A 20,644-nucleotide genomic window follows, 5' to 3' on the forward strand; every position below is an offset into this window, starting at 1 on the left:
GTTTGTGGTGGTTTTTTTGTTTTGTTTTGTTTTTAACTGTATATGCTGTGCTACCTTAAAGCCTTTTTCAGGACTTGTCTTGGCTCCGTTCTTCATGTCTCTGTCCCCCTCAATCCCCACTCCTTCTTTCAGAGACCCTGTTCAACTTGCCCCGAGGGACGGGACAGGTGACACAGCTCAGTGAGGAAACATCCACTTAGCCTGACAACTTGTTATCCCTGGTGCCCCCACATGGTGGAAAATATTGACTTTCTTACATTGTTCTCTGACCCTCACAGGGGCCTCCTGACTCTAACACACGTGCACACGCACAATAAAAATAAATTAAGAAATGGAATAAATCAGACTGCCTTTTACTTCCAAGCTCCTGTTCCACTCTGACAGCTCAGCCTCTGAGGCCTGGTCTAGAGACCTAAGAGACTTTTAAAAATGGCTAAACCCTTGGTATCAGAGACAAGCAGTTAGGCAGACCCTGGGAGTAACTGGGGCTACATTCCTTCCTGAGCTAACTGGATACCGTTCCCTTGTAACCCACACGGATGGCCACTGAAACTACCACCAAAGGCCACATAGCTGTGTCAGCCACTGGAACCACTTACGGCCTTCGCACCTATGGATGAGCAACGATTCATTACCGGACACTACTTCTAAATCCACCCAGAGTCACCTTCCAGGTACCAACCTCTGAGCCCGGCAACCCTACTGCCAGACCTGAACCTAGACATTCCCCTACCTGAGTGTGCTGGGATTTTGACACATGCACATGGGATCCGCGATGATCTCCAGGATGTTGCCCTGGCCAGTGCAGATGAAACTGGTTCACAGATGGGAGCAGCTTCATTTGGGATGGTAAGAAATATGCAGGAAGCCGGGTGTGGTGGCACACGCCTTTAATCCCAGCACTTGGGAGGCAGAGGCAGGCGGATCACTGTTAGTTCGAGGCCAGCCTGGTCTACAAAGTGAGTCCAGGACAGCCAAGGCTACAGAGAGACCCTGTCTCGAAAAACAAAAAAAAAACAAAAAAAAAAAAAAAAAAGAAATATGCAGGAACTGTAGTAGTATCCTTAACTACAACCATATGGGCAGAGCCCCTCCTGGTGGGAGCTTGGGCACTTGAGTTGATTGCACTGGCTAAGGCACTGACCTTTAGGAAGGGACCTAAGACTGAAAGTGTACACTGATAGCCGGTATGCATTCGCCACCACCCATGGGCATAGCGCCACCTATCTGGAGTGAGGCTTATTAACAGCTGAAGGAAAAACTAGGAAGAACAAAGAAGAGATATTCGTGTTAATAAACACCCTCTGGCTCCCCAAAAGACTAGCTGTCATCCGTTTCCCGGAACACCAGAAAGGGACTCAATCATAGCAATAGGAAACAACTGAGCTCACCAGGTGACAAAAGACAATCGCATTACAGGCTGAACCTTCCCTGGCCCTAGTTTACCTCAGAGATCCAGTCCTCCCCACGTAACCCAGAAGACACTAAAAGGTTTCCCATGTCTCAGTTTCTACACAGGTGGTAGAAATCATCAGAAGGTGACCTGATACTACCTGAAAATTTAGAGACAAAGATGTTAAAAATACATCACTCTTCCCACATGTGTGTCCAGAAGATGCAGGAGTTTGTCTGACGAAGTAATGATTAGGAACACGTGGGAAGGATTGTGAGCTTTGTCACAGGTGAAAGCAGTCTTGGCGGGCTTTGCCCTTGGACACACCATGGATATTCCCTGAGATTAACCTTGAGATAGACTGGTGGAGCCATCCCGGTCCTGGAATTCAGGAAGGGGACCTAGGGACTCCACCTGGACTATTGTGTTTCTAATCGACCCTCAATGGGAGAGGGAGACTGCCCCTTGCACATGAGAGACAGGCAGGTGGAGAGGACAGAGGAACAGCAGGTTCAGACCAGGCTTGAGCTGATCAGGAAGAGGATCAGCGAACAGGCTGGACCAGCACGCAGGCCAGAGACACCTAGGGACCCGTACCCTGGAACGGATACCGGAAGGTTCACTCTTGTTTCCCTTTAACCTTTTTTCCCTTTTGTGTAAGCTAGTTGGGTTGTATAATAAAGTTTAATTGTTAAGAAACAGAGCCAACAGGAACACAAATTTTAAAATTGTAGATATTGTCACTAACTGCACGGTGTGTCTATTGACCAACGCCATGCCTAATGGTAAAAATCCAGGCACCTGCCTACGAGGAAAGAGATCTGGAGCTACTAGGAAGTAGATTTAACAGAAGTGAAACCAGGTAAATATGGTTACAAATATTTGTTAGTTTTTGTAGACATCTTTTCAGGATGGACGGAAGCCTTCCCAAGAAAACATGAAACAGCATGGATATTAGCTAAGAAATTGTTAGGAGACATTCTTTCAAGGTATGGATTCCCTCAATTGATAGGGTCAGACAATGGACTAGTTTTTGTGTCCAAGGAAAGTCAGTTTGGCCAAGGTTCTGGGGATTGATTGGATGCTACATTGTACGTATCGACCCCAGAGTTTAGGGCAGGTAGAAAGGATGAATAGAACCCAAAAAGAGACCTTAACAAAATTGACCTTGGAGACTGGCAGAGACTGGGTGACTCTCCTTTCTTTTGAGCTCTATCAAGTGTGAAACTCTCCGTACCAAATGGGACTCACCCCTTTTGAGATTATGTTTGGAACCCTCCACCCATCGTTCCCAACCTCCAGGCTGAGGTCGTTGCAGAATTTGAGGACCAGCACCTACCAGATGACCTCAGGGGAAAACAGTGGTCTCACAAAAATGTTTGGCCTAGACCAAGAGCTCTTTATGAATCAGAACCAGAACCTCATCAGTTCCAACCAAGTGATTGGGTCTATATTAGGAGACATCACCAGGGGTTGTTGGAACCGCATTGGAAGGGTCTGTACATGGTATTGCTGCTGACGACTCCAACTGCATTGAAGGTCAATGGCATCACTACGTGGGTTCATCACGCACATGCTAAGCTGGCCAACCCATTCCCAACCCAAGAAGACCACTTGACTTCTGTAAAAAGGGATCTTCACCACTCAAGCTACAATTATCTCGTTCGTAATAGGAACGTTAATATATGTACCACTGTCTGGAATCCCCACACCCCTATAAATAATACTTGGGTCCTATGGGATCAATATGGCAATGTTTTAGCTACAGCATCTCAGGTTCCTCCAAACACTTGGTTCCCCACCTTAAGCTTTGACCTAGCTCTTGCCGTGCCACCAGAGACATGAGCAAGATATAGAGCTGAAGGCGCCAAGGTACGTTTTTATATGTGCCCTACCCCATTTGGTTCTCCTTGGCGGTGGGAACATTGTGGGACCATAGTTGACACGTACTGTGCAGAATGGGGATGTGAAGAATACGCCACTGACTGGAAACTTATTTCCGCTGGACTCATCCAATTGTCCAGAGACCCCCAAATATGATAAATATAAATGGGCAGTCAATGTTAACACTCATGGAAACCCCAAGCTCTGCAATCAATTCTTACTTTCACCAGCCAGGGTAAAAGACATACTAATTGTCTACAAGACAAAAATGTTGGCTTACACCTCTGCACTGTACAACACCTTGGGGAGGGGTAATACACCTTACACTACTTCTTTCAGAAGAGGCCTTAACTATCCTAAAAGGGGCACTCTCTGGCCCCAAACCATCCTGCATCCCCCCCACCCCACCCCCTTGTAGGCTCCACTGCTTCCAAAGTGCCCTGAGGAACAGGGAGCCCTATCTTCCCATCTACCCCTCCTCCAAAGCCTTCCCCAAACAGGAAACCCCAGTCTGATCCCCTCTGGGAATTAATGCTCAGTACCTATATGGCTCTACATGGGACCTGCGCAAATCTTGTTGGTTATGTTATGATGCACGACATCCTTTTTATGAAGCCATCGCAACTGTCAGTAACTACACTCTTGCTGCAGATATGACCAGTTGCAGAAGGCATCAACTCCCACAGGCCAGACTCACCCTCCAACTGATCTCTGGAAGTGGGACTTGTGTGGGAACAGTCCCGGACACCCACAGGAGCCTTTGTAACCAGTCCTCTACTGTTGGGGTAGGAACACACACACACCAATATCTAGTACCCGCTAACAATATGTGGAGGGCCTGTTCCTCTGGCTTGATTCCCTGTTTTTTTGGTTTGGTTTGGGTTTTTTTGTTTTGTGGTTTTGTGTTTGTTTTTTGTTTGTTTGTTTTTGGGGGTTTTTTGTTGTTGTTGTTGTTGGGTTTGTTTTTTTTTTTTTTTTTTTTTTGGTTTTTCAAGACAGGGTTTCCCTGTGTAGCCTTGGCTGTCCTGGACTCACTTTGTAGACCAGGCTGGCCTCGAACTCACAGCGATCCGCCATGCTCTCAGATTCTTATTGCATGTTAGTACAGTTGATTCCCCCAGCTCATTTATCACAGCAACAAGGAACTTCTCCTGGCCTTGGATCCATCTAGCCAAAAATCATATAAGAAGCAAATGAGAGCCCATAACAGCAATAACTCTGGCGGTGATATTAGGGCTAGGAGCTGTAGTAGCAGGGACAGGCATCTCATTGCTGGTCCTTCAGGACAAACATAGTCAGTTAAGGGAATCTATAGACTCAGACATCCAATGATTAGAGAGCTCCATTTCAGGTTTAGAACAAAATGTTGGTTCCTTGGCAGAGGTGGTTCTTCAGAAGAGAAGAGGGCTCAACTTGTTCTTACAACAAGTTATGTGCAGCGCTCAGAAGAGTGCTGGTTTTATGTCAATAGGTCAGGCATTATGAAGGAATTATTGGCTAACGTCAGGAAAGGTCTAGAAAAGAGATGCAGAGAGAGAGAGAAAAGCCAAGTCAGGATTGTTTGAAACTTGGTTTTAATGAGTCACTTTGGCTAATGACTTTAATATCCACCCCTCAGGGCCTTTTTAATTATTCTACTACTATTAGTTACCTTCAAGCCGTGCTTGTTAAATAAATTATTAACATGTATTAAACAAAGGCTGAGCACCATTCAGTTAATGCTGCCACAGTCACAGTAGCATGGACTGGCCACTGATGAAACGGTTACTACCTCTACACATTTCCAGTCTCCATATTCCTCAACAGAAACCTCCGAGAACCTCCAGGAGCCGCAAAATACTGCACCCCCAATCTCCTGAGGCTCAAGAAAAACAGGCCAGGCTAGCTAAATTAACTGCTCCACCTTATCCCTGGATGAAAAACTTCAGTCTTGGGGATGGGTGGGGGAAAAAAAAACCTTCAGTCTTTCTAACCCCTAATGACAACGACCCAGTGCCAGCATCGAGGCAGCTACAAAAGATGAAACCTCCATCCATATTCTCGATTAAAGGACTGAAATAGACTAATTGGGTGCATCTTAAGAATTCAAGATAAGTTCCCTTATAGAAAGGGAGGAATGAAAGGCCTAAAAGTTTTGTGTTTTTTTTTTAATGGCTAAACCCTTGGTATAAGAGACAAGCAGTTAGGCAGACCCAGGGAATAACCGGGGCTACATTGCCTCCTGAGCTAACATGGTACCGTTCCCTAGCAACCCACACGGATGGCCACTGAAAGTACCACCAAAAGCCACATAGCCTGATGGGCTGCCAGATCCACTGTGGCCTCAGCACCTATCTCGGGGTCATAAAGTTCCTTGAAGAAACAGACTTAAAGGTAGGAACACAGCTATAAGGAGATTTGGGCTCACACCTACAAAGAAGAGTCCCACCAGAGATAGATAGCGTTGCCTAGCAACTGACCCTTAGGGCCCCACCGGAGATAGAGTTGCTAAGAGACCCAGTTTTGTTGTTCTTTTTTGAGTTTTGGGCTTTTTGGTTTTGTTTGTTTGGTTAGGTTTTTCGAGACAGGGTTTCTCTGTGTAGCCTTGGCTGTCCTGGACTCAATTTGTAGACCAGGCTGGAACTCACAGCGATCCACCTGCCTCTGCCTCCTGAGTGCTGGGATTAAAGGTGGCAGCAGTGCGCTATCATGCCCAGCTAAGAGACCCAGTTTTATGGCCACATTCCTTTCTGCCCACCGGAGATAGGGTTACTAAGAAACCAAACACTTCCCTGGACAAGGTAGTGAGCAAAGAGAAGAAAGAAAGCTAAGCCATGGGCGGTCTTGGCGCCTTTTTCTGTAGCCTGTCACCTTCTCAACCAATAGGTGACTGCCAGGCTAGGATCCCCCTGCTTTAGGGGCATTGGGAGGAAAGGGACTTATAAAAAGGCCCCGGACCAGCAACCCTGTGTTCACTTCTTGATACTATTGAATTGGTGTTGGTCATGGCCCAGCTTGAGCTGAAATTAAAGATTCCTCTTGCAATTACAGTGGTTTTGACTCTTGGTGGGCTTTTGGGGGGCTCGAGGCATGGGTGCAACAGAAGTGTTGAATTAGGGCATTCCCTGGGGCCTCTTCCAGTACCTGCCCTAGCTCCCAAAAAATGACACGGAGTTTAAGGCACTTTCTCTCAGCAGATGCTCGTCTATTCTAACCCAGTCACGTGTGAGACAGAAGTCCCGCTCCTATATTTATTTATTTACTTTATCTTTTTCTGTTTTTTGTTTTTCGAGACAGGGTTTCTATATGTAGCCTTGGCTATCCTGGACTCGCTTTGTAGACCAGGCTGGCCTCACAGGGATCCACCTACCTCTGCTTCCAGAGTGCTGGGATTAAAGACGAGTGCCACCACACCCAGATGTTATTTATTTACTTAAAAAAAAAAACAGTATCTATTTATTATTTATTTATACAGTATTCTGCCCACATGTGTGCCAGAGGAGGGCACCAGATCTCATTGTAGATGGTTGTGAGCCACCATGTGGTTGCTGGGAATTGAACTCAGGGTCTTTGGAAGAGCAGACAGTGCTCTTAACCTCTGAGCCATCTCTTCAGCCCTATTTATTTACTTTTAAGATTGTTTTACTTGTTTTTTTTCAGCTTTTTTTCTCACCATGTGGACCTGGATGACCTGGAACTTTCTATGTAGGCCAGGCTGGCCTCGAACTTAAGGCATTCCTCCGGCCTCTGCCTCTCAAGTCCTGGGAGCTATTGTAGCTATTCAGTGTGCTCTCCCTGACCTCAGTCTGTAGTTGGGGATGACCTTGAACTGCTGGTTGCCGCCATGCCTGGCTTTATTTATGAGGCACTGGAGATTGAGTGCAGGGCTTTGCCTGTTCTTAACTCAGCTACAATCCCAGCCCTAGCTGTTTTGAATTTTGAGACAGGGTCTTATTAAGTTGCTCAGGCTGGCTTGGCATCCACTCTGTATCCCAGGCAGTCTTCTTTCTGAATGTTGTAAACTTCTGTTTCTTCTTGATATATTGACCTATCATCAATGTCTCTAAATACTGGGGAAAGACGGTATTTAAACAGGCTGGAGTCAGTGACACACCTCAGTGGATAAGGACACGGTTCACCTAGCCTGACAACGTCATCCTGGGACAATCCCCCCCCCCAACATGGTAAAAAGAACTTTTTTACATCGTTCTCTGACTTTCACAGGGGCCTCCTGAACCTAACACACATGCACACACAATAAAAATTAATTTAGGAAGTGAAATCAATGAGACTGGCTTTCACTCCCGAGCTCCTGTTCCACTCTGACAGCTCAGCCTGTGAGGCCTGGTTTCAGGTCTCAGGTCTCTCTCGGCCTCCTTCACTCTCAGCCCTCATAGAACCCCTCCTAGTAGGTGTCCTGCTGACATTCGGTTCTGTACTGTGGGTTATCCTTGGTCCCTTGTCATTTTGGGTTTGGCACTGCTTGCTCCCAGTCTCCCTCAGGTCCCATTCCTTACCACATTTTGCTAACACTGGCCTCAGGAGTGAGGGGAATCTGTGTTCTGCAGGAAGTGGGTGACCTCTCTACCTTCTTCCATCCTGGCCTGGGCTTTCTGGTGCCCCATCTCTGGGAGGCCTGTTTTTGGTCTGAAGATACTTAGCCTGCTATCACCTGTTTTTTGGCTCTGGTCCTGCCTCCCTTGTCCAGCCCCCCCCCCCCACCTCCCTGGTCCCCCTCCCTTGCCCAGCTCCCCCCACCTCCCTGGTCCTCCTCCCTTGCCCAGCCCCCCCCCACCTCCCTGGTCCTCCTCCCTTGTCCAGCCCCCCCCACCTCCCTGGTCCTCCTCCCTTGTCCAGCCCCCCCCACCTCCCTGGTCCTCCTCCCTTGCCCAGCCCCCCCCACCTCCCTGGTCCTCCTCCCTTGCCCAGCCCCCCCCACCTCCCTGGTCCTCCTCCCTTGTCCAGCCCCCCCCACCTCCCTGGTCCTCCTCCCTTGCCCAGCCCCCCCCCACCTCCCTGGTCCTCCTCCCTTGTCCAGCCCCCCCCTCCTCCCTGGTCCTCCTCCCTTGCCCAGCCCCCCCCACCTCCCTGGTCCTCCTCCCTTGTCCAGCCCCCCCCACCTCCCTGGTCCCCCTCCCTTGCCCAGCCCCCCCCACCTCCCTGGTCCCCCTCCCTTGCCCAGCCCCCGCCACCTCCCTGGTCCTCCTCCCTTGCCCAGCCCCCCCCCCACCTCACTGGTCCCCCTCCCTTGCCCAGCCCCCGCCACCTCCCTGGTCCCCCTCCCTTGCCCAGCCCCCCCCCCACCTCACTGGTCCTCCTCCCTTGCCCAGCCCTCCCCACCTCCCTGGTCCTCCTCCCTTGCCCAGCCCCCCCCCAACTCCCTGGTCCTCCTCCCTTGCCCAGCCCCCCCCACCTCCCTGGTCCCCCTCCCTTGCCCAGCCCCCCCCCACCTCCCTGGTCCCCCTCCCTTGCCCAGCCCCCGCCACCTCCCTGGTCCTCCTCCCTTGCCCAGCCCCCCCCCACCTCACTGGTCCCCCTCCCTTGCCCAGCCCCCGCCACCTCCCTGGTCCCCCTCCCTTGCCCAGCCCCCCCCCACCTCACTGGTCCTCCTCCCTTGCCCAGCCCTCCCCACCTCCCTGGTCCTCCTCCCTTGCCCAGCCCCCCCCCAACTCCCTGGTCCTCCTCCCTTGCCCAGCCCCCCCCACCTCCCTGGTCCCCCTCCCTTGCCCAGCCCCCCCCCCAACTCCCTGGTCCTCCTCCCTTGCCCAGCCCCCCCCCCACCTCCCTGGTCCCCCTCCCTTGTCCAGCCCCCGCCACCTCCCTGGTCCCCCTCCCTTGTCCAGCCCCCGCCACCTCCCTGGTCCCCCTCCCTTGTCCAGCCCTCCCCACCTCCCTGGTCCCCCTCCCTTGGAACAGACACAGGTTGCACTCTGCCTCCTGCAGAGCCTTTTACTGTTTTTGTCATCGTTCAGGTTTTAATGTCTTCCTTTGCCAAGCAGTTAGCAATTTTAGGGGTGCTCAGGGAGTAATTTAAGACAGGGGGTGCTTGCCGCATCTCAGGAAAGATCCCTCTGGCTATCCATGTGGGGGTTCTTTTGGTTTTCATGTGGGTGTTGCTACTGGTTTTGTTGTTTTGTTTTTGGTTTTTTTGTTTTGTTTTGTTTTTTGTTTTTGTTTTTGTTTCCCCCCAGACAAGGTCTCTCTGTGTAGCCTTGGCTGTCCTGGACTCGATTTGTAGACCAGGCTGGCCTCGAACTCACAGTGATCCGCCTGCCTCTGCCTCCCGAGGGCTGGGATTAAAGGCACGCCAGGTCACCACTGCCCGGAGTTACTGGTTTTCAAAAGGCAGGTTTGAAACTTGTATGCCCAAGCGGTCTGTCTCCACAGTCGGCTTGCAGGGCCTTCTTAGCCTGTCTGCTGTGGGTAAGTGAAGAGAGAAAGGCATCTCTTGGCCGTCCGGGTTATTTGTGGGAGCAGACTGTTTGCCATGACGGTGTGCGGGGAGAGAGTAAGAAGTCTCTCAAAGGCTCAGGGGAGGCTTCAGCCAGCTAGTGGTGGAGCCTCGTCCCCAAGCCCTTCCCCCAGGCTTTACCTAGACTCTAGTGGACCCTGAGGAGGTCTACCTTGGGTCTGTCCCTTCCCACCCAGCCCCGTTTTCCATCCAGGAAATAGGAATAACAATGCTGCTTCCTCCCAAGGCTGTCCTGACAGGTCCGGGTGTGAGGTGGGGATAATGGGCTAGGGATGTTCAGTCGGGAAGAGTGAAGTCCTGGGATTGATAAGCAAAAACAAGTCAACACGGTAGAGTGGTCCATGCTTGTAATCTTGGCACTTTGGAGGTGGAGTCAGGAAGATGAGAAGTTTGACATCATCCCCAGCTTTGGAAGTTTGAGGCCAGCCTGGGTGGGATTCAGGAGAGCTGTTTTTAAGAAATCAGAACAGCCTGGTGTGGTGGCGCATGCGCCTTTAATCCCAGCACTCAGGAGGCAGAGGCAGGCGGATCGCTGTGAGTTCGCAACCAGCCTGGTCTACAAATTGAGACCAGGACAGCCAAGGCTAACAGAGAGAGGTTAAAAAAAAAAAAAAAAAAAAAAAGGACTGAAAAATCAGAAGAATAAAGTAAAAGGAAAAAAAAAAAGAAGACTGCTTAGGTCATACCCTATTGAATGTTGGCAGACAGTCAGGGAAAGTTACAGGGAAACCCCTTCACTCGTCACATTTTATGGCTTCCTGCAAGTGACTGCATTCATCTTTCACAGAGCACTGTGTGTGTCTTCTGTAGTGAGTCTCTTTGACAGCAGAGAGCCATTTTCTGGAGGGGATGGCAGGAAGCACCACAGACAGATGTGTCGGGTTGTTTTTTTTTTTTTATAGAGGGCAAAGCATATGCCTGCACAGTGCTTGTGGATCTGTGTATCACAGAAGCCTTAGTCACAGGAGACCCCAGGCTATAAGCAACCCAAGTGGTTACTGACTGGTGAAGGGCAGATGAAGTGTTCTGTACACACAGGGAGAATATCCTGCAAATGTGTGCACTGTCTTGGGCGACTAAATACAAGGCGGAAAAAAAGAAGCTGGTGACAAAATACTAATTATATGACCCTCCCAAATAAAACTCTAGAAAAAGCAAAGAAATCTGAACGTGAAGACCAGTGATTGTCTGGGGTTGGAGAACTTGACTAAAAAATGACACAAAAAGCTTAAGGTGGAAAAATGGCATTAAGGGCAGGCACTCCCAGCTCAGGAGACTGAGGCGGGAGGCTCATGAGTTCAAAGCCAGTGTTGGTTACATAATGAGACCCTGTCTCAAAAAAACCAAAAAAACAAAAAACAAGCAACAATAGAAAACAAGCAGGAGCGAAGGCTGGCAGTGTTGGTAATGTTGAACTATTCCGTTCATAGCCTAAAACCAGTAATCCAGTAAAACCCAGCTGGTGGAGGCGGGGACCCAGTAAGGTCAGGTTGTAGCCTGTGCTGCAGGAGGTGGGTCCCGTTTCCAGACAAAAGAAAACCACCCAACTGCCGTGGGACAAAGTGATAATAAAGGGAGGCAGATTCAACAGGTGATTAAGTTTAATCATACCTCTTGCGGTGAGCGAGGGGGAGCTCAGGTGCTGCCTGAGGAGTCTGCTCTTGCTGCCTGAGGAATTTGCTCGCTGGGCTTCCCAGGTGGAGACACCCTACAGATCTGCATCTGAATGACCAGCCATTTAAGGCACTTGGTGCCTAAGAGCTTGCCTAAGAGTACTGTCGAGCATAACCACCACCCCACCACCACCACCCTGCCCCGTATTTCTAGGTTTTATTTCTTTACTTATTTTGAGACTGAGTCTCACTATATGGACGAGGATGGCCTTGAACTCACAAAATTGTCTGCCTCTGCCCCTCAAGAGCTGGGATCAAAGGTGTGCAACGCCACTTCCAGCTGAGTTGTGGTTGTTGTTGTTATTGTTTTGAGTTTATGGGTATTTGAATGTTTGTATGCCATGGTTGTGTTGATACCTGAAGAGCCCAGAGAGAGTATTGGATTCCTTGGAGCTGGAGTTACAGGCAGATAGGAACCTTCTGGTGTAGCTGCTGGCGATATAAGAGCAGCAAGGGCTCTGAGCCCCTGAGCCATTTCTCCAGTCCTGAAGGCCAGTTTTGATCTGAGGTTTCCCCCGCCCCAAAGTTCTTGTTTGTTTGTTTTGTTTTTCTCTGTATAGCCCTGGCTGTCCTGGACTCAGGGTTAGGGTTCAGGCTGGCCTCGAACTCATGAAGATCAACCTGCCTCTGCCTCCCGGGTGCTGGGATTACAGGCGTGGGTAGGCCTCCACACCTGGCTGATTTATATATATTTTTATGTGTATGTGTGAGTTCCTGCATGCGTGGATTCCCTGGCAGGCCAGAAGAAGACATTGGTGTCCCCGGAACTGGAGTTATGGGCAGGTGCTGGGAATTGAACCTGGGTCCTTTGGAAGAGGAGCCAGTGCTGTGAATCACTGAGCCGTCTGCCTAACCCCAGTGTGTTTCTTCCTCAAAGGTAAAGACCACTTACTGTTTGTCTGTACATTTGTGTGTAGGGCAAAAGGCTGCTTGAAGGTCTTGGTTAGGGTGTTGTGAAGGCTAGAGACATCTGAGAATCAGTTACCTAAAACTGACTTGTGTGTAATGTAAGGTTTGGCCAGGAGTCCCAGGCCTCCTGCTCAGGGCTCAGGAGGCTTTCCTCCTCGTAGTGCACTCCCCCAAATACCCTAATTTTCAGTACGTAGATTTTATTTTATTTATTTATTTTCTTTCTTTCTTTCTTTTTTTTTTTTTTTAGTACATAGATTTTAAAGAAAGAACGATCTCGGTGGTTCATGTAAAGCCCAGCCTGCTAGGGGTGGGAGCTCTGGTGCAAATCAGGTGCGGCTGGGAATCTGGTCTTAAAGCTGACAGTCGTTGAAGAGGCTTTTTATTTATTTATTTATTTTTTAATCTTCTGACGCCTTTCCCAGCCCTGTCTGAAAGTCTCTCTTCTGAGATTTAAAGACTCTAAGGCCATGTAAAATCAGAAAGAAGCTTACAGACCTTCAACATAAAATGGCAGAGTAAACATTCCCTAGGCCAGAGAGAGGAAAAGGAGAATAGAAAGGAAGGGTCAGACCAAAGAAAGAGTAAAGCCCCAAGAAAGAGTTCAGACCTCAACACCAGAGCCACCTGAAGACTCGTGGGAGGTGGAGACGGCAGAGCCGCTCTGAAGCTTGTGAGCCAGCTTGCCTGGAGTGAGGAGAAAACAGGAGACTCACATCAACAAGGTAAAAGTGAGAACCACCTTAACTGCAGCACTCAGGAGGCAGAGGCAGGCTGCTCCCAGAGTTCTGGCCCAGTCTGGGCTACATAGCAAGTTCAGGCCAGTCAGAACTACACAGTGAGACCCTGTCTCAAAAACAGAAGAAAAGGGCCCTGGAGAGATGGCTCAGCAGTTAACAGTACTGTCTGCTCTTCCAGAGGTCCTGAGTTCAATTCCCAGCAACCACATGCTGCCTCACAACCATCTATAATGAGATCTGGTGCCCTCTTCTGCATGTGCAGAACATTGTATACATAATAAATAAAATAAAATCTTTTTAAAAAAAAAAGTTAAAACAAAGCTCATCAGGGAACACATTAGATCTTGCAGTTCCAGCTTTGGCATCCAGGGTGTGTTTGCTGTGTGAATTCTAATGAGGCTGGGGGGGCAGCCCTGCCCCCTGGGGGTTCCATGTTGCCTATCAGTCTGCCTCCTGGGTCAGCTCTGCTTGCTGCCCGCAGCTTTCCATGACAACTGCTTCTCACTCCTGGGCAGCTTTACCTTTCATCTTTGGCCTCACTCTCCTAGCCTCGCTTTGCTCGCTTAGTGGCTGGCCTGGCTGCCGGCAGTTATCAGCGCATCCCCAGCCACTGTCTCATTGTCCTCTGGGTCCCTCGGAGTGTGGGGAAACAGAACGCAGGGGAAGGACGCAGGTGGTCTGTGTAAGCACGGTGCTGAGGTCCATCTTCTCCAAGGACAAGCATCAGATGTGTACGCTCTTTACATTTCTTTGAGTATGTCACTGTTGGGGTTTTGCCAACTCCTGAGATGCCCCGAAGGCATCCTTTTTTTTTTCTTCATTTTTATTAGCGTTTATTAGTTGTACAAAATAATGGGTCTCATTATGTCATTATGAAAGTTCATACGGGCTGGAGAGTTGGCTCAGTGGTTAAGAGCGCTGTCTGCTCTTCCAAAGGTCCTGGGTTCAAATCCTAGCACCCACATGGCAGCTCACAACTGTCTGTAGCTTCCAGATCTGACATCCTCACACCAATGCACATAAATTAAATAAAGATATAAAAAAAAAAAGGAAAAAAAAGAAAATTCATACATGTGTGTGAGTCTTCGGTCACCTTCAGTCCCTTACTATGTTCTTTTTTTTTTGCCTTTTTTTTTTAACTTTATTAATTTATTTTTGTTACATCTCAAACTATGTTCTTTTTTTTTTTTTTTTTTTTTTTGTTTTTTTTTTTTTGAGACAGGGTTTCTCTATGTAGCCTTGGCTGTCCTGGACTTGCTTTGTAGACCAGGCTAACCTCGAACTCACAGCGATCCGCCTGCCTCTGCCTCCCGAGTGCTGGGATTAAAGGCGTGCGCCACCACGCCCGGCTTCAAACTATGTTCTTTTTGTTGTTGTTGTTTTGTTTTTTTGTTTCTCAAGACAGGGTTTCTCTGAGTAGCCTTGGTTGTCCTAGACTGGCCTCTTTTTTTTTTTTGGTTTTTCGAGACAGGGTTTCTCTGTGTAGCCCTGGCTATCCTGGAACTCAGTCTATAGCATAGAGATCCACTTGTGTCTTACCTCCTGAGTGCTGGGATTAAACAAAAATGACCTCTTTTTACAAAAAAAAAAAAAATATATATATATATATATATATTATTATTAGTTTATTAGTCTGATTATTCTCCCTGAATATATGTCTGTACACCACATTTATACTTGGTGTCTGTGAAAGCCAGAAGAGGGCACCAGATCTTCTAGAGCAGTTGTTAGCTGCCGTGTGGGTGCTGGGAATTGAACACGGGTCCTTTGGAAGAGCAGCCAGTGTGCTTCCTTTTTTTTTTTTTTTTTTCCAAGACAGGGTTTCTCTGTGTAGCCTTGTCTGCCCTAGACTCACTTTGTAGACCAGGCTGGCCTCAAACTTACAATGATCCACCTCTCTCTGCCTCCAGCGTTCTGGGATTAAAGGCCTGCGCCACCACACCCGGCCTGCAGCGAGTCCTCTTAACCTCACCGTCTCTCCAAACTTGTCCTCCTTTCAACACTGAACTTACACAGACTTTCCTGACTAAATGGCATGTTTTGAGAGCGCTGCTCTCCTGCTCCTGGATAAGAGCAGCTGACAGCGCCACAGCTGGGTCGACTTGAAGAATATCTTCATCAGATTCCGTCCCTTCCCTTTGAACTCAGTGCTCTCAGCTTGAGCAAGCAGACAGATAGAAAACACCTGCAGCACACGCCGGCTTCCCCGGCTCACAGCTCCGCCTTCCCCACATTCTCACCACAAATCGGTTCTGACGGTTCCTGGCCCTTGTGGTCCGATCATCCCAGGAGTGTCTTCCCCAAGTCCCCGTTCCTGTTAGACCCTGTGACAGACACCTTGCCAACGTACTCGCACGAGCACTGTAAGAAGGGAAGGCTCGTTTACCACAGATCTCAGCCCACTGTGGAAAGGTGGCAGGCTTTGTCCCAGGTGAAGGCAGTCTGGCTTGCCCCTTGCAAACACCACGGAGACCCCACTGAGATGGACATTGGGAGGAGGCACCCAGGGACGGCGGCCCTAGAGGGAGGCGCAGGCGGAGAGGAGAGAAGGCTGCAGGTCCAGACCACGAAGGTGCGGATGGAGAGAGGACCTGCGAGCAGGGCCCTGAGACCCCTAGGGATCCGTCCCGTGGAACTGATAACCGGAAGGCTTATTCCTTTTTCCTTCCTGTAAAGGGATAGTTGGGTTGTTTAATAAAGTCTAATTGTGGGGTTGGGGATTTAGCTCAGTGGTAGAGCAGTTTCCCAGCAAGCACAAGGCCCTGGGGTCGGTTCTCAGCTCTGGTGGGAAAATAAAATAAAATAAAATAAAGTCTAATTGTTAAGAAACAGAGCCAGCAGCCCATAGGCCTTGGCTTAGTGAGACAGAACATGGGGGGCGGGGCGGGGCATGAGGATGTCAGCGTGCTAGGAGCCCCGGCTGAATGAAGCTGGGCTGCGGTCATGGTTAGGAGGAGGGCCAGGTGGAAGCCTCAGACCTCGTTCTCGAGTATCTGCGCTGAGTGGGGAAGTTGTCAGGTACAAGGGCAGTGGGAGGAAGCCACACTTCCTTCCTCAACCTACGCACACGCTGCCTTCTCCCAGACCCCCTCTGTGACTATGGGGCTCTTTAGGGCTCCTTCAGCTGTGGCCTTAAGACAGCCTTTTCGCCTTTCAGAGTTGGACCGATCTGAAGGAAAGGGGAGCACCAGCCCAGCTGGGAATTCCGTGACTGAGGTTAGTTTATGCAGTGTCCTTGTGTGACCTCTAGTGGCAAAGTGTGGTAACACGGTGTGTGTGTGTGTTAGGATTTATTTATTTTATGTAGATGAGTGCTCTGTCTGCATATACACCTGCAGGCCAGTAGAGGGCATCATATCACGTTATAGATGGTTGTGAGTCACCATGTGGTTGCTGGGAATTGAACTCAGGACCCCTGGAAGAGCAGGCGGTGCTCTTAACTGCTGAACCATCTCTCCAGCCCCAATACAATTACATTTGATGCAAGTCCTAGATGGATATTCCTTCATGTTTGCTTTATTTATCTTTTGGTGAGAGTTCTCACTTTGTGGCCCCAACTGGTCAGGAACTGAAAAAAAAAAACATCTTGCCTCTGCGAGAGTGAAGGTACGCCCCGTGCGGGCCCCATGTGATGCTGTTCTTGCCGGCAGCTTGATATACCCGGAATGAAAACACCTCAGCTGAGGAACTGCTTCCATCAGATACGGCCAATCTGTCGTATATTCTCGCTTTTTGATTGGCGTATGAGTTCTAGCCCAGTGTGGAGGGCACCCTTCCGAGACAGGTGGCCCTGGCTGTGTAAGAAAAGGAAGCTGAAGCCAGGCTTGGTGGCGCACACCTTTAGTCCCAGCACTCGGGAGGCAGAGGCAGGCGGACTGCTGTGAGTTCAAGGCCAGCCTGGACTACAAAGTGAGTCCAGGACAGTCAAGGCTACACAGAGAAACCCTGCCTCAAAAAAAAAAATTATGATCAACACTTTATAGTTTTTAGTTTTGTTGTGGGTCTTTTGTTTGTTTTGTTTCATTTTTTGAGACAGGGTTTCTCTGTGTAACCTTGGCTGTCCTGAACTCACTTTGTAGGCCAGGCTGGCCTCGAACTCACAGTGACCCGCCTGCCTCTGCCTCCCAAGGTTTTGAGACAGGGTCTCACTATGTAGCCTTGGCAACTGGCCTTGAACTCAAAGAGATCCACTTGCCTCTGCTCCTGAGTGCTGGGGATAAATGTGTGTGCCACCACAGCCAGCTTCACTTAGTATTGATAACAACCATGGAAGGAACACGATATCTTGGACTCATAGGTGACAGCTGTGCCTCACAAAGGTTAACTAACTTGCCCAGGAGCAGTGGAGTGCTTTACCCAGCATGCACCAGGCCAGGGTGTTGATTGGCCAGTTTCATTCTGTTAACTGGGCTCCTAGCTTCAAGGTTCCCTTCCTCTGTCCGTGTGTCGTCAGGAGGCATCTCCTGTGTGTGAAAGGCAGTAAGGGCGAACCCTAGTTAAGGAAATCACCTGGCTTCTCTTTTTCCTTTTCTTTCTTGTTGGCTTAGGGCAGGGGACCAGATGGGTGAGTGCTCTTCCTACCGCGGGGCTCCCCACGGCTCCCCACGCTGCCTGATGTTCTCTCAGAACTCCCTACAGGTCAGTCATGCTTCCTGCATGCAAGGCTGCTCCTAGGGCCATGTTGGTTTCATGTTCTCTTTCGTCTTCAAGTTCTGGTCATTTTGAAAAAATGTATTTTATTAATTTATTCATATTACATCTCAATGGTTATCCCATCCCTTGTATCCTCCCATTCCTCCCTCCCTCCCATTTTCCCCTTACTCCCCTCCCCTGTGTCTGTGACTGAGGGGGACCTCCTCCCCCTGTATATGCTCATAGGGTATCAAGTCTCTTCTTGGTAGAAGTTCTGGTCATTTATTTGTTCATGTTAAACTCTTATTTTTGAGCCGGGCGTGGTGGCGCACGCCTTTAATCCCAGCACTCGGGAGGCAGAGGTGGGCGGATCGCTGTGAGTTCGAGGCCAGCCTGGTCTACAAAGTGAGTCCAGGACAGCCAAGGCTAACACAGAGAGACCCTGTCTCGAAAAACCAAAAAAAAAAAAAAAAAAAAAAAACCCTCTTATTTTTGACTGGACTCAGACAGAGAAGCAGAGAAGTAGAAACTCTCAGCGAGGACAACCTATATCTCTCAGTAATCTGTGCCTGACATTTTTTTCCTTAATTTTATTAAGGCCTAGTATGGTGGAGCACACATCTTTAATCCTAGCACTTGGGAGGCAGAGGCAGGCGGAACTCTATGAGTTCAAGGCTAGCCTGGTCTACAGAGTGAGCCCAGGACAGCCAAGGCTTGTTACACAGAGAGACCCTATCTCAAAAAACCGAAACAAGCCAAAATTGTTAGATTTATTTACTTTATTTTTATGTGTACATGTTTTGACTGCACGTATGTATGTGTACCAAGTGCGTGCTTGGTGCCTGTGGAGGTCGAAAGAAGGTACTGGGTCCTCCTGAACTAGAATGACAGATGGATGGCCACAAGCCACTATGTGAGTGCTGGGAATCGAACCTGGGTCCTCTGCAAGAGCAGCTGCTGGTCTTCACTGCTGAGCGTGTCTGCAGTGCCCTGGCAGTTTTCTTTGGCTTTATTAATCTTCCTGGCCAAAAATTTAGCATTTTCAACAGAGCAATATGTCCACCACATTTGTGTCTTGGGACACGTGGAGCAGCAAGATGCTGAGCCTTCCATGCTTTGGTCCTGGGCATCTGACCTTCCTTACGGCTTTCTGACAGCATCGGCAGACACATCCCCAGCCTTGGAGGCCCGGCAGTGTCTGGCAGTCCAGAAACTTCCTTCTCTCCTTCTTCACAGCAACCAAGTTGAGAGAGAGCGTTCTGATTGGGGTGCACAGTGCATCCGCGACCAGACTCGCTCTTCCTCTCTCTAGTTCCCCTGGTCTATAACAACAACGCCCCTTAGCCAAGCGCAGCATGTTCTACCGTGGGCAAAGGCACCCTGCTTGTGGCAAAGCCTTGTTTGTTGCTCCCATCACTTTATCACTTTATTTAGTTGAGGCCTGCTCCTTTTGGGTAGCATAATTATAGATATTTTTTATTTCAGGCCCACAGCCCCATCATCTTATCTCATTGCTGATGTAAAAGAATTGCTGGGCTGGAGAGATGGCTCAGGGGTTAAGAGCACTGTCTGTTCTTCCAGAGGTCCTGAGTTCAATTCCCAGCCATCTGTAATGTGATCTGATGCCCCCTTCTGGACTGCAGTTGTACATGCAGGCAGAGCACTGTATACATAATAATAAATAAATAAATATTAAAAAAAAAAGAATTGCTATACAAGGTCAGGCTCACCATAAACTATGTTTATGATCAACATATCTATCCTATGGCTTCATTTTTGTTGTTGTTTATTTTTTCTTTTTCTTTCTTGGTTTTTCAGACTGGGTTTCTGTGTTTACACAGAGCCCTGGCTGTCCTGGACTCTCTTTGTAGACCAGGATGGCCTCGAACTCACAGAGACCCGTGCTGGGACTGAAGGCGAGCGAGAACACGCCTGGCTAGGTTCTCTTCTTTTAGAGTTATCTCATGTGTTCCAAGCTAGTTTTGTTTTTGTTTTTTTGTTTTTTGAGACAGGGTCTCTCTGTGTAGCCTTGGCTGTCCTGGACACGTTTTATAGACCACGATGGCCTTGAACTCATAGCAGTCTGCCTGCCTCTGCCTTCCAGATGCTGGGATTAAAGTCGTGCACTACCACGCCCAGCCCCAGGCTAATTTTGAATTTACTACAGCTAAGGATGGCATGAGTTCCTGATTCTTATGCCACCCTGGCATGATCCCTCACACTGTTCTTTGCTTTTTAATTGGGTAATATTTTCTCTATATTTCCGTTCTTTTCCAGTTCAGGGGACACCCATCTCTTCATCAGTATTGTCAGGAGCAGGAGATTCAGTTGCCTGTTTCAGCCTGTGGAGTCCAGGTAGGTAAGCCCCAGATGATGATGATGATGATTTTGGAAAAGGTCTCATGTAGCTCAGGTTGGTCTTAAATCCTTATGTAGCTGAGGAAGAGTTGACCTGTCTCTACCTCCTAAGTGCTGAGGAAGGGGGCGAGAATTAGTCAGAGAGCAAATGTGTGTGTGTGTGTGTGTGTGTGTGTGTGTCTCAGGAGCAGGACAGCAGTCCAGGTACACGTGGGCTCGTCAGGAGTCCTTTTCAGTGGCTTCTGAAGTTTAGTTCTTGAAAAGGTTTCTAACGACCTTTTCTTTTGTGTTGAGTTAGGTTCTAGGGTGTTTCCTGATGTGGTTTAGACAGGCACGTAGGGTGATGGGGTGAAAACCGTGGGTCAGAGAGGTTGAAGGCATCCTTCAACTGCAGACAGCCGCGGTACCCCGTGAGCGTCTCAGAAAGTTACAGGGCTACACCTGGGGAAGCTTGGTTCTTCGCTGGTTTTAAGTCTTAACTTAATTTCATTGAGACAGGTGTCACTACGTAGCCAGCCCCTAGCTAGCCCAGAAGGTGTGAGCAATCCTCCTGCCTCTGTCTCCATAGGCGTTCCGTAGGTTCCAGCTCCCTGCTTCTGCTGTG

The 20,644-nt window shown here is 49.1% G+C and overlaps 1 long non-coding RNA gene across 1 annotated transcript in view; it reads left to right on the forward strand.

The window, feature by feature from the left end:
• Positions 1-18,242: 18,242 nt before the first annotated feature.
• Positions 18,243-20,644, forward strand: part of LOC311594196 — a 28,658-nt gene continuing 26,256 nt past the window's right edge. Inside the window, exon 1 of the long non-coding RNA XR_014777991.1 lies at positions 18,243-20,037. This is a non-coding gene — a long non-coding RNA (uncharacterized lncRNA). The remainder of the gene's footprint in view (positions 20,038-20,644) is intronic.

The sequence above is a fragment of the Acomys minous genome (assembly GCF_964271855.1).
Source record: "Acomys minous genome assembly, chromosome: 3".
Classification (NCBI taxonomy): Eukaryota; Metazoa; Chordata; class Mammalia; order Rodentia; family Muridae; genus Acomys; species Acomys minous.